Here is a 17,915-nt window from a genome sequence, read left to right as displayed (position 1 = left end):
GGGAGGTTGGTTTTCTTTTTTTTTCTTTTTCCTTTTTTTGGCCTAACTAGACTATTTTTGACAAATGTAGCAAAAACCCAACATTTTATTCTGCAGTGACTGTTAAGCCGTATAACAGTTATAATACTTTTACTTTTTGGGGGAGTATGTTGACTACATTATGATAAATTCTAGCATGGCATTGAAAAACCCCACACTGTTGGACTGAAAATATAAATACCAGATAGTTATTGTTTATGTACTTATCAAATAAATGTACATGCTAAACAAGTAATTGTGATCATATATTGAACACGGAGCAAGCCATGTGTGAATACTGCATGTAATGCATCTCTTGAAATTAATGTGATTATAGTGTTAAGTTAATTGGTGTAGTACCTATATTCACTTTAAACTATTAGTAAACCATAAGTATACTTTTATATATAGAGAGTACACTTGTACAGGTATGTTAAGTGAGTCATAATTATTTCTTGCTGCATCTGGTTTTAGAAATACCAGTATTTTGTTTCTTTAATTTTATAATTTATTACACTTTGGAAAAAAAAGAGTATAATATCTAAATCAATTTTCAATCATTGTTAATTTCATTATCAGTGGAAATCATGGAAAGTCATGAATTTTCTTGGTAAATAAGTGTATGAACCATGATTAAGGTAATTTACAGTGGGTATTTCTTAATAGTACTGAAAAGTAGAATATTTAGATACCGGTATGTCAAATACATTTATGTTAAAATAGGCTCAGTCAAATCAGAATTCCTATTAAATTATGTCATTTTGTACACACAAAGTAAATTATTTACATTAATAAATTATAAATATTGCAAAACAATATGACTATCATTTCTAATTTCATGTAAATGTGCATGAAAAAGCATTGTTATATTTCTACTTACATGTAAAAAAAATAATAATAATAAGAACAAAAAACTGTATATTTAATATTTTAATTTCCTATTTATTTTTCATCACTTAAAAATTTAATATTTATTTCTCTAATTATATGCATGTTATTGATTTTGTTTTGTTTTTATTACATTTATAGATATATAAAAAAAATTAATTTTTGATTTTACATATATATACACAGCCAAACTTCGATCACTCCACCTTCGATCTCTCGATCTGAAGCGATGGTCCTGGCCGAGTTGCTATACAAACTAGTAATAACGACCTTCGAAAACTCAAACATCGCAAACTCGATAAATTCGATCTCTCGATCTAATTCTTTGGTCCCACAATAAAGATTTAATGGAGTATGCACCTTTAAAACTCGACACGTGTGGATTAATCAAACTGTCGTTGTCAATAGTAGTTTAAAGACGAATGTATTGTCAACCATGCCAATCAAGTGAAGCACGCCTGTCTCGGGTGGTCTTGGCTGTCGAGGATAAAGGGGATAATTACAGAACAATAGATCACCGACTAAGCAGAATGAAATGAACATGTGTTTGGTAGTCGGTGTCCGTACGTGATGGAAAGCCTCGCTACGTAATACTTAATTACAGACACAGTCTGTTAACTTCAAAGAGCATTTGTAATAATTGTTAGCACTGTTTGTTTTTGCTCTCAAAGGCGTGAATCATGCCATACTTTAGATTTTCTAGTTATGTATCAGTTAATGTTTATCAATTACCAGTCATTTAGTTATGTTAAAAATTGATACATCACAGATCAAGCAATCTAGGGAAGGACCCGGTAACGTGGGGTTTGCCAGATCGGTTTAAAAAAGTTCTGCTTTCTTGTCATCCATGAAATTTTGCGTAGGGCTCAGAAATGGGGGTGGGTGGCCAGATTGGAGAAAGAAAGTAGAGGTGCGAAGTGTAAATAATTTTGTGTAAAACAAATGTACTTATAGTGTTATTCGGCATTCAGTGTTTTATTTGTTAGTTACGTTCTGCCATGTTTTGATATCAGTAAAATACATCAATGTTACTTTCTGTTATTTATATATATATATATATATATATATATATATATATATATATATATATGTAAATGCCTTCCTTTTTTTCTCCCCTGCGCGTGCTGTAACCTCATCGTGGTACAGGGGTGTAACATTCTCTTTGAGAATGGCCAATACAGCACAAATTGAAGTTTAGAGTAAAATTCAGTATCCGTAAAATTCTGTGATATTTGTATTTGTATTTTTGCACAGTTCTTTACACTGTTTTTGTTTAAACCTTGAATTTGTATATTGATGTTGATCATCACTTTATTTATTTGCATTACCATAGTTTGACACCCAATAGCCGATGTATTTTTCGTGCTGGGGTGTCGTTAAACATTCATTCATTCATTCATTCATTCATTCATTCATTTTTTTCTGTCAATAAATACATGTAGCCTATATGCGAAAGCATATATTTCAAATTCATCAGGGTTATCCTTTTTTGTTTTATTTACTTACTTTTACAATATACGCAAAATGAATGTACCACAGGCGTCAAAGATGCCAACAGCTGGGGTGGGGTGGGATGGGTTGAGATGGATTGAGATGGGGTGGCGTGGGGTGAGGTAAATGATATATTAATTCGCCTTTCAACTGGGAATGCATAGTTTTCAGAGTTCAGAGGTAGACAGCCAAGCGCACGTTTCTTACAATATTAAGCGAAATCAACCAGCTGCAATGTAGTTTCAAATTTGAACTCTTTTATATTAATTTCTAAAACTCGAATTCCCTGAAACTCATTTCCTCGTCCCCTTCAAGTTCAAGATCAAGTTATCGAAGTTTCACTGTGTGTGTGTATATATATATATCAGCGATGGGGAAAAATAAAATTATAACACAGGGACATAAAACGAACATCACATAAAATGACTTGCCATTTTTTTGTTGTATCTGCTGTGCTAGGCATCAATGGCAATTTGACACTGAAAGCTGTCCAGTGTTCAGAAAAAACAAAAAAACATTAAGCCCTAGTTTGTTTTGATGTAAGGACATCCAAAATGACGTCATTCGAGTTTGACATCATTTCCATTAAAAAATACACCGCGCCACATATTCTTACGTCATTTGAATATCTAGTAATGGCGGACTGGAATTAAAGTTGCTTGTACAGTTTACAAAAACACGCTGTATATTAAGCTTGGGATTATATGATAAAAAGATTATTACCCTTGTGTATTTCGGTATCGTCAATATCATATATTAGGAATAAAAATAATGTATTATGCTCGCCAGAGGCTCGCATAATAACCTCTCTATATATAATATTTATTTGTGTTACCATAACTTTAATAATTTTGTTTGGGTTGGGTTTGGGATTTTTTCTTATTTCATTGAAATAATTTATTAAAAATAATTATGTTGACAAATTTGGTTGAATTTACACTAATCTGCAAATGAATAATTTGTGGTTTTAAACACGCATATCTTCATATTCAATCGCGATAACATAGAACCCAGAAGTAAACAGCGAAGAATGGAACATTGGCGTTTTACAAATTAAAACTTTATTAAATGCTATTACCGTTTTTTTATTGCAAGCACTCAAGTGTTATCAGTCAAATATGTACACATTTAATGGTTTTGGCATGGTGGATATATGATAGAAAGTTTTAAGAACGGTAGGGAGTAGCCTATATGGTTGGGGAAAACCCATGATTTGACAGAACATTATTATTTTTTTTATTATTTTTTTTTTTTTTTGTAACCACCAACTGCTGAATTTTGTAGATTTTTATTATTTACTTTAATTTTTAGCCGTTCTATGCTTCAGTCACATAAATGCACACAGTTAGGTGAAGCTGAATTTTAACTCCTTGACCTTGATATGAAAGAAGTCGTGTCGCATCCAGTAAGTGCATGGAAAGGAAGCAGTGATGTTGCTGCATTTGTTAGCAAGTTGCTGAATACTTTTTCGATGGGTATATATCTCTTTTGTTTTGACATGCCTGACATCATCCAGAGGCTTCTGCACTGTACATGGGGAAAATGAGAAACCAACATTGAATCGGCTCTGGATAGCATGCAACACCAACCTAGTATCGGCCTCTTCGTGTGCAGTCCTCAGAGAAGCTAAATAGGTTGTGATATTTGACGATTGAACTTCCAGTCCATCTACAAATCGGCCAGTAACAACAATTTCTGTATGATGCGGTCGTTAGCAAGCAGTTCATCAGATAAGGATTTGGCAAGATCGTCCTTGTTTTCTTGTAAAGCCATGAAATTTGACCAGTTTTTAGGTAGGGGTACATCACGGTCTTCTACAACACATCTGATTGGTTGAGCATTCTTTTTGTGTTGTGCTCTAGTGATGGACTTGATAGACTCTTCCCAATATCTGTCAAAAATGACATCCACTCTTTGTTAACTGGTACCACTTTGCAGTACTGCCCGGATAAATATGTTTGCTAGGTCACCGAAATTCACTGCATTAGGAGGTTTTCCAATTCCAACAACTAGTGCTTGCCCATCTATAATAAGGCATGATGTTTTATTTTGAAGATTAACCGTTTCAGGACATTTGATACCTTCTGTTAATATATCAGCCAGTATTGTTGTTTTTTTTGTTGTTTTTTTTGTTTTTTTTAATGAGTTTATTGCCCCCTGATCAGTTGATAGTGTCAAGGTTGGGGAGCCTAGAATCATTGCCTTACAAAAATACATGTATATATTCATACCTTCTAGTTACATACATTTGAATTTGTTTAAAAACACTACATAAATATGAATACAATAATGGTTTTGATCTGAGGGGGACAGGGGAGAGAGAATGGACAGATGAAATGAATGGGGGTAAAAAAGAGGAAAGATAAACAGAAAGTAAAAAAGAGAAAGAAGCATGTATTATTTACTCGTATTGTAGATTAAGATTGGTTTTCTGGTTCTACTGAATTTTTTGTATATCCAAGCAAGCCCAGATTTTCCTTTAGGTTAATAAAATGTGCAGTTATGAGATTGAAGAAAGTAGTATCAATTAATTCTCTGATTTTCAAGCAAAAAGATTCAACCATTTCTCCCAATGTTCATTAAATTTGTCATACTGGCAATTTTTTAAATAAATACATCTTTCTATTTGGAATTTAGTTTTCAGAATATTTTCAATGGCCTTTTTGTGCAAACTTTGTTTTAAGAATTTTCATGTTGTAAATGTAATATTTTATATTGACAGTTATCCAGTTTACTACGTATCTTAGATCACCATCTGTCATTCCAAACATAACTACATTTTTGCTTAGTGGGATGCAAAGACCAGTTTTTTCAAAAATCCATTTTTTAACTGCTTCCCAAAGGTTTCTTACTTCAATGCAGTCGTAAAAAAAGGTGTTGCAATGTCTCCGGTTCATTATTACAAAAAGAGCATTTGTTTGAATCAGCATAATGTATCATATGAAGAAAAGTATTAGTAGCCAGACTTCTATGTAACAGTCTGTATTGAAACCACCTTAAAGTTGTATCTTTTAAACAATAGAAAGGTAGAGCATAGTATTTTTCCCATGTACAACAGTCGTATGTCAATCCTTTGTTTGCATATTTTATCTGTGACTTTGGAGTTATGTTTTTTTTATTCAACATATTGTACAGATCTTTACATCCTGCATTTGTGTTCAGTAGAATTTTCATTTTGAAAGGTAAAATTGGAATTTTAACACATGTGAATGTTTTGTTATTAATATTGTTTAATGAACGTAGGAAAGATTTTACAGTATTTACTAATGATGCATAATTTAAAAAATTAGTTTTTATGTCATATTTTCTTCTAAACGTTTCAAATACCAAAATATTCCCTTCATTGTCGAGTATGTCGTTTATGAAAATTATTCCTTTTTTTATATATTCATTATATAGAAACGGTTTGTAACTTTTTAAGATGTTGGTATTATACCAAATATTCAGTCTTTGTATATCTTCTGTCGTTTTTAGACTTTGTTTTTCTTGTAATATTATACCCAACTGAATAATACATCTTTCCAGAAACTGTTTTTGATCTTTTCTTTTTTAAATATAATGAAATAGTCCCCATATATAATTAGGTCCCTTGTACTTAAACCAGTAGTAGATTGAAATAGGTTGACCCATTTATTATTATTTAGAAAAAGTCTTCTTATCCATGATATTTTTAAGGATGTCATTACATGTTGTATATCTGGCATTTTTATACCCCCATATTTATATTTTTGAGTTAATAATTCTCGTTTTATTTTTGTTTGTTTATTTTGCCAAAATTTTATTTAAATTATTTATAATTGTTTTTGATGGATTTGGTAATGACATTAGTAGATACGTAATTTTTGGTATTAATAAAGTTTTAACAATTGTAACTCTTTCTAGGACAGTCAGTTTTTTAAATGACCACAGTTTTATCAAGTTCAGAATTTGTTTGATCTTAGATCCAAAACTACATGCTATAATATCTTTTAAATTTATGGGAAAGTTAATACAGAGCAAAGTAAACTGGTTTTCACCCCATTCCAATTTCCAACATGTATGGTGACAGACATCTTTACAACATTTTTTGCTACCTATCCAGATGGCTTTTGACTTAGAGTAATTTATTTTTAAACCGGAGATCTCAGAATAGTAATCAAGTAATGTATTGTACAGAGGCTCAGGAGATCCATCAAGAGTGAAAGTAGTATCATCGGCATATTGAGAAATTAGATATTCTTCACCATTAATGGAAATGCCTTTGATATTTGTTTTTTTCCTAACCAGAATTGCGAGAATTTCAGCACAAATTAGAAAAATATATGGCGACCTCTTTCTAATTTGAAAGTTTCTGATAAATAACCATTTTGTAATACACTGGACATTGTATTTTTGTTAAATGTTTTAATCCAGCTCTTTATTGAACTTTTAAAATTAAATATATCTAATGCTTTTTCGATAAAGGACCAAGATACAGAATCAAAAGCTTTTTCGAAGTCCACAAGTATTAACAGACCAGGTATATTGTATGTTTCAGTGTATTGCATTATATCATATATCAATCATATGTTTTCTCCAATCTATCTTCCTTTAATAAAACCTGTTTGATCTTTATTTATTATTTTATCTAAGACTGTTTTAATTCTGTTTGCAATGCAGCCAGAAACCATTTTGTAGGTGCAGTTCAAAAGAGTTATGGGTCGCCAATTTTTCTAAAATTGCTTAGGCTTATTTTGCTTGGGGATACAAGTGATTATACCTAGTTTTTGTACTTGGGACATTTCCTCAATAGTATAACTATAATTTATTGACCGAACTATAAAATGTCCTAAGTCTGTCCAAATTTTTTTTGAAAGACTTTGCTGTAAATCCTTCCGAGCCAGGACTTTTTTTGTTCTTCATATTTTTAAGAACATTTAAAACTTCAGAGTATGTTATTTTTCCTTCTAGAGCTTGTGCTTCTTCATTTGTTAACCTGTTAAAATTATAAACTGATAGCTCTTCCACTATATTAGTGTGTAGTTGTTCCGATGATGCAGAATATAGTTTTTCATAAAAACACTTAGTTTCGGTTAGAATATCTTTTTGGTCTGTTATTACTGTTCCATTACTTAATTCTAATCTTGATATTAGCTTGCTATGGTAATTTCTAGACTCCATGTTACAAAAATATTTAGTTGGTTTTTCCCCGTCGTCGATCCATTTTGTCCGTGCTCGGATATAATGTCCTTTGAGTTTTTCTTTTCTTAGCTCTGTTAATTCATGTTTTCTTTCTTCTAATACTTTAAAGTTAGTGTTATTGTTGTCTTCTAATTCTTTTATATCTTCACAAAGTTTAGTTTCTAACTCATTATTTTTCTTCTTTTTAAACACCGAAAAGGATATTGTTTTCCCCTCTTATTTCCATTAGCAGTGTTTCAAGAAAAAGTTAATCATTTATTACAAACTGTATTTTGTCTTTTGGAATAGAGTTTAAGTTATCTGCATTATAAATTAAAACAGCATATTGCGAAATTATATTATTTATTACATCCTTAATAATTTTTACATAATCTTTGTCCGTCAATAGTGAATTGTTAAATTTCCATAACCCTTTACCTGTTTGGATTGTATTTAGTTTCAAATACAATATTACACCAGAGTGGTCTGACCTGTAGCTATTGTCAGTTAAAACCTTTACAACATGTGGTATTAAATTATTTGAAATGAGAAAAAATCTAGTCTTGCCAATTTTAATGGGTTTGATTTTCTCCAAGTATACATGTATCTTCTTAGCATTGGATATATACTACTCAAAAGAATTTAAGGGTCAAAAATTTATAACCAAATAAGTTTCAGAGTGTATTAGATTGATGATGTAAACTACACCAAAAATTTAATTTATTGTTCCATATTTACAAAAAAACACAAATAAACGTCACTGTATACAAGAAAGTCACATGACATGCTGTCAAAGTTGAAGGTTGTCAAACATGGATTTTACACATTAGAACATTCATTTAATAGTGTGTGAATCCACACCTGGCGCGAATACACTCGACACATCGTTGCCTCATGCTGTTGATCAGACGTCTGAAGAACTCTTGGGGAATGGCCTGCCACTCTGCCATAAGAAGTTGACCCAGATCATGAAGGTTGGCCAGAGGGGCATGGTTATCCCGAACTCTTCTGCTTAATTCGTCCCAGGCGTGCTCTATTGGGGCCAAGTCAGGCGAATATGCTGGCCAATCCATCCTGGCGATACCTTGTTGTCTGAGAAAGTCCGTTACCACCCTGGCGTGGTGGGGGTCTGGCATTGTCATCCTGCAGAACTGCCCCGCCGCCAATCTGCTGAAGGCCTGGGAGAACAAACGGCCGGATAATCTCATTCAGACAGCGGATTCCATTCAGATTGCCATCCACCACATAGAGGGGGGTCCTGTGGTGGATAGAGATGCCGCCCCACACCATGACGCTGCCACCACCGAACCGGTGACGTTGTCTAACGTTAACGTCAGCGAAGCGCTCCCCAGGACATCTGTAGACACGAACCCGACCGTCGTTGAACTGGAGACTAAACCTGGACTCATCAGTGAACATCACTCGACCCCACTGAACACGTTGCCACCGCAGATGAAGTGTGCACCAGTGACGTCTGGCCGTTCTGTGACGTGGTAGGAGTGGTGGTCGAACAGCCTGGCGACGGCAGCGTAGATTATTGGCTCTCAGACGATTGCGTATGGTTTGATCAGACACTCGAGTTCCAGTCGCAGTCCGCAGATTGTCACGTAATCAGCGTGCAGTGGTTGTGCATTGACGTAGTGCCATATTGGTGATGTAGCGGTCCTCTCTATTTGTAGTGCTTCGGGGTCTTCCCGAACGTGGACGATTTCGAACAGAATTCGTTGCTTGGTACCGTTGCCACAGTCGGCCAACGACACTCTGACTGACACCAAGTCTCAGAGCAACATTTCTTTGCGTATTGCCATCCTGAAGCCAAGCAATAGCCCTTCCTCGATCTTCGATAGTCAGTTGACGTCGTACCATTGTCGAATTTGGAGTGTGCACCGTACACGAACACAAGCTCCAATTATACGGAAATTCAGCATTGGGAACATGGAATACACCTGCAAAGTGTGCAAATGAAGCGCTTTGTGAAAAAGAAAGTTAAGGGCACTTAGCAGACCTTTCGCTTTCGCCCTAATTTACGTGCAAATGTAAGCATGTTTTCGCCATTAGAACTAGTCGACAGTGTCAATGACAGTGGATTTTAATTCATTTATGGGTTGCTTAGACCCACTTTCGTCAAAATGGAACAATACCATGCGTGACATTATGGTCTAGCTAATATAATTGACATTCAGAAAATAATGTCGAAAATATCGTCTGACCCTTAAATTCTTTTGAGTAGTATATAAATCCCTAAAAGGGTCTTTCAAATAAATGCTTCTATATTTTTTAGGAGTTTTTCACGTGCTTTAGGATGATTACAATGTAAATAGTTTTTCGTATCAAGATCTTGATTAAGTACTAAATTGAAATCACCACATATTATATAATACTCATTATCAAATTCTTCTATATTTAGTAAAATCTTAGAAAAGAAGTCCGGGTTATCGTTATTTGGTCCACATATATTAATAAGTGTTATTCGCTCTTTGTTCACCGTTATATCCAGTACTATAAAGTTTCCTGAATTATCTGTTTTTATTTTATGTATTTTGTATTCGAATGTATTATTTAACATTATTGCAACTCCCCTAGCTTTACCAGTGAAAGAGTAAAACAGACATTTGTATTCCCATTGAGCTTCTATATAAGGTTCTAAATCCTGAGTAAAGTGTGTATCTTGTAAGCAGTAAATATCAAAATGTTTGCATTTTAGGTAGTTCAAAACATCTTTTCGTTTCTCAGGATCTCCGAGTCCCTGACAGTTCAATGTCATGATTTGTAAATATGCCATATTACATTTTGGTTAATATGATTGTATATATATTTTAATGATGATGTATCTAGCTTGCTTGAAAATGAAATTTTCAGAGGACAGAAATGAAATAAGTAACTTTTATACCCTCTTGCTTTTGAACAAGGCAGAGATTCAGCGAGAGAAAGATTTGTAAAAAAGGGAATCACAAATAAGAGAGAGGGAATGAAAAGTAAAGGACAAAAAAGTAAATTAAGCATTAAAATAACCATGTAGGCCACTTAAAGAGTCTCCTAACCCTTGATCATATTGACAGCAAATAAAAAATTTACAAGAAAAGAAGTGAACAGTCCATTAATAGCTATAAGCAGATGCAAGACCGTTTTCAGTAGTAATAATATTAATAAAGATAATAATGGAGATGGTCCTAATATTATCGGATAAAAACAGTAATTTAAGTTATTATACGGAACCATCAATATATCCGACTTTCTCCATTTACATATATATATGTATCAATGTTCCCTTTTGAGGCTGATATTAATAGATTAAGTATATTCTGTGCCAAAAAGTATATAAATTAGTTTTTCTTTTAGCTCCATTATATTGACCTAAAGGGATACATATTAACACTCGCATGCATGTACATGCACACACACACTCACTCCCCCTACACACACAATGCACATGCCAATACATAAAAAAAAAAAAGCACATAATTATAAAGACAGATAAATGCACATGGGTATATAACTAGTATATCCTGCAAAGGTATAGGTGCGGGTGCGGATGCATACACACACACACAAGTGCGCGTATACACAGATATAACAGCATAATAACATCAGTACACACAATTATCTTACAAGCATTCACCCATGAACATGCATACATACATGTATATCGCATTCACCCATGAACATGCATACATATATCCACACACACACACACACACACACCGATATGTACACGAAAACACAGACCTACAAACATACACACAAAGTGTCAATTATTTATATATATATATTGGTGAATAAAGAACTAAGCTAGCTAGTGTTCTGCGATAGGTAGTCCGGGAATACATAGCGTTTACAAAAACATTAAACCATCGTCGAGATGTTGGAAACACGTTCATGAGGCAGGCAGACAATCATTCATTTCCAGTATCTTTTTTATTCTTTCCTCCGATTTTTCGTGAGATTTTACTTTCAGCAGTTTTTTTTAGTTTTCTTTAGTCAGATCTTCGCTCAGCCCTATACCAGTACCTTTTAATTTTCTCCTATTTCTCAAGGCTTCTAATTTCTGCATTCTCAACACAAATTTCGCAATGATCGGTCTACACCGCGACTGATTAAAGGGGCCTAGTCTGTGTGCAATGCTAATGTCTGCCTCTGCAATGTTCATACCAATTTTTTCCAACACTTTCACGGTTTTTTAAATTGTTTCTGTAACGTTTTCGTCCTTGTTGTCATCTTTTAGTCCGAACAAACGAATACTGTCTTTACGCATATGCTGCTCCATGTTGTTTATTCATATCAGCCAGTATTGACTTGTTTCCAGTGCAAAGTGTGCCATTCATTTCAGCAAGTGCTAGAGCTACTGACAGAAGCTCATGGTTCAGTATAGTGGGCATATCAACAGGTCGGCCAGCTTCATATGCAGTGATGAGTCTGCTTTCAAAATAGTCTTTTTGTCTTTTTCTTTGCTGTCCTTGACTACAGTATACAACGATGCAAATGTAGATGCATTATTTTTATGCAGTGGATGATTAATGGAGATGATTGACTTGCATTGTGGCTCAGTCACAATTAATCGCTTTTGTACAAATGTGTCAAGTTGTTTTTGACTGAACTGTTTGGCACTAAGTAATGACTTCTTGATAGCTTTAGTTGCTACATCTTCCGTCACAATATTTTGGAGTGAAGCAGACATCATTGGAAAACACACTGAATCTTTGGAGTCATCATCACTCACAGGGTTTTAGTTTGGGAGTCATACATTCAAAAATGTCTATGATATATTTCTTAAATCGCATAATTAATTAAATAATTGTCTTGTTTATATTACATGCATGTATTATATCCACTATTTTATCTGCATAATACATATACATGTATATCCATTGCTTTTCTTTTTGTGAATAATTTAGTGGAGGTTTTTTCTCTCTTTTTATGCACCCTTTGGTTTTTAGTCACCAAATGCTGCAATTGATTGAAAACATATTTTATTGCATATAATATACAGTGGAATCTGTCTAAACCGGATTCTGTGTAATCCAGATCTCTGTGTAAACTGGTCCATTTCTAAAGTCCCATCTAGCTACTGTTTATCTCTTAGGTAGAAATCTGCCTAATCCGTATTCTGTCTACTCCGGACTCCAGATAAAAAATCAAGAACGAAAGAACCGTTCATGCATTAATTACCTCTGTCTACACCGGATTGGGATTTGACTGAACGATAGGCTGCTTAATTAGTTGAACAATGATCGCCTGTTGCCAAGTAATCAGGACGCTGTCGCAAGATCAAATACAAAATGTAATCACACTCGTGTGAAGTTTACTCTTATTGCGGTAGGTCGTTGGATTCAATCAGATTAATATTAGTGTGTGTGTATGTTGATACCTACCTGATTTCACACTTGCTATTAAAATAAATAGAATGTTTGTTTATTCGATATAGTTCATTCAGTCAATGTGACACTTGTTAAAACAACGAACTTCGTGTGCTATTTGCGGCTAGGTTGTTGCAAGGTAGTTGCAAGGTTGTTACAAGGTAGTACAAGCAATGCAAGCTATTTGCAAGCTAACATTTAGCTCGCGTAAGGTAGTCAGCAATTCTGCAAGCTTGCTGCATGCATGTTTTCATTTGTGAAAGCATGCGCAAGCTTACTGCATGCATATCTTCAACTGTGCAACTGTGCAAGCTTCCCGCAAGCATGTTTTAATTTTTGCAAGCTTGCTGCATGCATATCTTCAAATGTGCAAGCTTCCTGCAAGCATGTTTTAATTTTGCAAGCATGCTGCATGCATATCTTTAACTGTGCAAGCTTCCCGCAAGCATGTTTTCATTTTTGCAAGCTTGCTGCATGCATATCTTCAACTGTGCAAGCTTCCCGCAAGCATGTTTTAATTTTGCAAGCTTGCGCAAGCATGCTGCATGCATATCTTTAACTGTGCAAGCTTCCCGCAAGCATGTTTTAATTTTTGCAAGCTTGCTGCATGCATATCTTCAAATGTGCAAGCTTCCCGCAAGCATGTTTTAATTTTGCAAGCTTGCGCAAGCATGCTGCATGCATATCTTTAACTGTGCAAGCTTCCCGCAAGCATGTTTTCATTTTTGCAAGCTTGCTGCATGCATATCTTCAACTGTGCAAGCTTCCCGCAAGCATGTTTTAATTTTGCAAGCTTGCGCAAGCATGCTGCATGCATATCTTTAACTGTGCAAGCTTCCCGCAAGCATGTTTTAATTTTTGCAAGCTTGCTGCATGCATATCTTCAACTGTGCAAGCTTCCCGCAAGCATGTTTTAATTTTGCAAGCTTGCGCAAGCATGCTGCATGCATATCTTTAACTGTGCAAGCTTCCTGCAAGCATGTTTTCATTTTTTCAAGCTTGTTGCATGTATATCTTCAACTGTGAAAGCATCTCTACACTTGTGGAGAAAAAGCTATACGTCCAAATAATTTTCATGGTTATTTTTTTTTAATTCATAACTTCTCATATGATTTATCAAATTCAGTGGGAACAGTGTAGCGCTAAACAACCAAATATACATGTAACAGAGTTGGATAGTATTTACAATAATAATTAAAACAAAATTAATATTAATACATACGAATGATAATGCAATGTGGTTAAAACAGAATCATCTTGTAATGATTGGATTTTCAATTGGCCCCAAAAATAATAACATATGCATGACCATGAGAGGATGACATGGGCCATGTTTGGTTGAAATTAGCCTGGTGGAATTTGAAAAGATGTTGAAAATGTCTGAGCCAATCAGAAGCCAGGGTGGCCATCTTGCATTTTGAATCAGTCCCAAAAATAGCAATACTTTGTCAGGTCCATGAGAGGATCGTTTGAACCAAGTTTGGTTGAAACCTGGATGGTGGACCTTGAAAAGAAGTTTTAGAAATGTCTTAGTCAATCGGAGGCTTGGATTTTGAATTGGCCTGAAAAACAACAATACTTGGTCAAGGCCATGAGAGGATAATTTGGAATAGATTTGGTTAAAATCTGCTCATACGTGGACCATGCATGAGAAGTCAAAACCAACTCAGTCAATCAAAGGCTAGATCGGCCATCTTGGATTTTGATACTGCCCCAAAAATAACAACTCTTGCTAAGTGCCATGAGAGGATCACTTGGACTGAATTTGATTGAAATCTGGCTGGTGGAACTTAAGAACTAAAAATTCTCAGTTAATCAGAGGATTTTGAATCAGCCACAAAAATAACAACACTTAGTAAGTCATGAGAGAATCATTTGGACTAAGTTTGATTGAAACCTGCCTAGTGGACCTTGAGAAGAAACAAAAAAACGTCTCTGTCAATCAGAGGCCAGGGCGGCTATCTTGATTTTAATCTGCCCAAAAAATAACAAACTTGGTCAGGGCCATGAGAGGATCATTAGGAATACATATGGTTTAAATTTGCATGGTGGAACTTGAGGAAAAGTAAAAAATGTCTCAGTTATTCAGAGGCCAGGGCGGCCATCTTAGAATTTTTATTGGCCTGAAAAATAACAACACTTGGTCAGGTCTATAAGAGGATCATTTGGACCAAGTTTGGTTGAATCCTGCTTGGTGGAACAGGTTAAAAAAGAAAACAAGAAGAAACAAACAAATGACTTTACACCACAGTGTGGATCTCCAGATAGTGGAGGAATATAACCTAAAACAAGAAGAATATAGGACCAGGAGCTTTTTAGCCTATTAGTTTAGTCAAGACTATCCCACATGAAATAACAATTTATGAGAGGAAGCCATTGATTGGTACTTTTGTCTGGGTTTTAATCCTGGTTTTGTTCTCGATACACATACAATAGCAGAAACACAAAATGGTGTGAAATGCGTTCACTACATGCTCAATCATGCTGTATGCAATGCACATGAAATGCCAGTATGTGGACACATAAACGTCGCATAACGGTGTCATATTCCTCGTCACATTAAGAATGCCACGACTCGGAGGAGAACAAAGGGAGCGAGCGTTGGGCATGGTTCAAGGGGGGACTTTGCAAAGCCAAGTTGCTAGGACCTTCAGAGTCCATCCATCAGCTATTGGACGACTTGTTGAACGTCATCAACAGACCGAGAGTGTCTGTGATCGACCTCAACCTGGTCAACGTCCCGTTACGACCCCACGCCAAGATCAGCGGATTCGATGACACCACCTCCGTAACCGGTTCAGAACTGCGACGATTACAGCAAGCAACATGATAGGACATCATGGAAGGCATATCCATCTGATGACGGTCATCCGTCGACTCAGAACGGCTGGACTCAGATGCAGACGTCCGTACAACGGTAACATCATGACACTGCGACATCGTGCTGTGAGACTACAGTTTGCTCTCCAGAATGGTAATCATCCACCAGCCTTTTACCGGAGCATTGTTTTCTCAAATGAGTCCAGTTTCTCTGTCTCGTTTGCCAATGGAAGAGCATGTGTGTACAGGAGACTCCATGAATGGTACGCTGACGGATGTGTGAGGGAATGTGATCGGTTTGGCGGCAGTTGTCTGATGGTATGGGGGGCTATCAACTGTGATTTCAGGAGTGATCTCATCATTGTCCACAATGACCTTACAGCCCAGCGTTATGTTGACGTTATTCTAAGACCAGTTCTCCAGCCACTTTTGCACCGTCGAAGACCAGGAGGTCCCCTTCTGTTTCAACAAGACAATGCCCATCCACATACTGCAAGAATTACCGAGGCATTCTTGCAACAAGCCGGTATCACTGTTATGAACTGGCCCGCCGTTTCACCTGATTTGAACCCAATTGAACACATGTGGGATGAGTTAGGACCTTGTGTACGTCACCGCCAGCCACCACCGCGTAATGTCGCTGAGCTTGCACACGCATTGCAGGAGGAGTGGAGGAACATTCCTGTGGCTCTTTTGAGATGTTTGTGCCAATCCTTTGCCCGTCGTCTTCACGCATGCTCACGGGCCAATGGTGGACACACCAGATACTGACCTTGATATGGGGGGGGGGGGTTGAACTTTTCGATTACGAATGCAACTCGATTACTGATGATAACTGCCCATGTTTCCATGTGAATGTATCTCATGAATACCAGTCATTAATGTCATATTACATTATCCATCAATTCATTAATAGTTTGTCATTATTTGCAATGAAAAGTTTTTGCGTTTTCATTGTGTGTCAGTACACACACACACACACACACACACACACAAACTTACGAGGCCCTTTCCTAATTACAAACATTAAATTGTACAATAATGGCGACTTCAATTTTTAATAAATCAATCAATTAAAGTAAACGTTTGTGAAAAAGATTGAATAAAATGAAAGGACAGAAAAGGAAAAGAAAAGAAAGAAATAATCCATGGTTTAATAATATTCATTTGTAGCATAGCTTCATTTGCACAATAATTATGACTAACTCTTATTACGAGATATGCTCAACCATGTACATGTAGAATAGAATAGATGTTTAATGACACCTCAGCATGAAAAATACATTGGCTATTGGATGTCAAACTATGGTGAAGGCAAACAAGTATTGAAAACAATAACAAAAACAAAACAAAAAAACTATATATATATAGACCGAACAAAAAACTCGCACCTAGTATTCATAAACAAACCACGCATTTGACATTGTTGCAATGAACTAAATTTAGACAAATTAAGGGACTGGCACATCAGCCACACTGGTTTTTACACTTAAGTTACTTTAAACGTATTGATAAGGATGGAAATTAGTTAAACCGCTCGGCTATTTTCGTTTTGAACTTCGTAGTCATTATGTTTTTATGTATTTAAAAAAAAATGTTTATGTAAAATCGATTGATATCGGAAATATTTTGCATCAACCATGACACACGCAGATTTTATTTAGGAGCAGGGCGCAAAGCAGCACTTTATATTTACTCGCCAACTGGCTAGTGAATGAAACAAAATACTAGCCAACTAGAGATTGTTACTCACCAGGCAACATATGAAGTACATGTATTAGTATGGATAATTATAATAACATAATTAAAGAACTTTAAACACCAATCTCATCCTGTGTTGTTTATTTTTCTCAAGGGTATGTTCAAGATGCACCAGCAGTGAAGAAAATGTTCAAGTCATTAATGTTTAATATTTAGTGTGCCATTAAAATTCTGCCCTACGAACACAACAGTTTCTTCAGTAGAATGTTAAAAGCATAATGGTCTGCCTCCCCATAAACAACATTACATCATATGTCTTGGAGAGGCTACTAGTCGTGATTGCATTAGCTGTAAGTAGGACATGGTGGTTGTAGTGGGGCAAGATGGTTATGCTGAGACAATGTCCTGTGGCCATTCATTTTGACCCACACACCCTGTAGGCTTCCTTGTACCAGAAGACAGCCATTTAGTCACAGAATCAGCAGGATCAAATTCAGCCAGTTC

This window comes from Gigantopelta aegis, chromosome 12 (assembly GCF_016097555.1).
Source record: "Gigantopelta aegis isolate Gae_Host chromosome 12, Gae_host_genome, whole genome shotgun sequence".
Taxonomy (NCBI): Eukaryota; Metazoa; Mollusca; class Gastropoda; order Neomphalida; family Peltospiridae; genus Gigantopelta; species Gigantopelta aegis.
The sequence above is the reverse complement of the archived record's forward strand: the minus strand, read 5'-3'. Positions refer to the sequence as shown.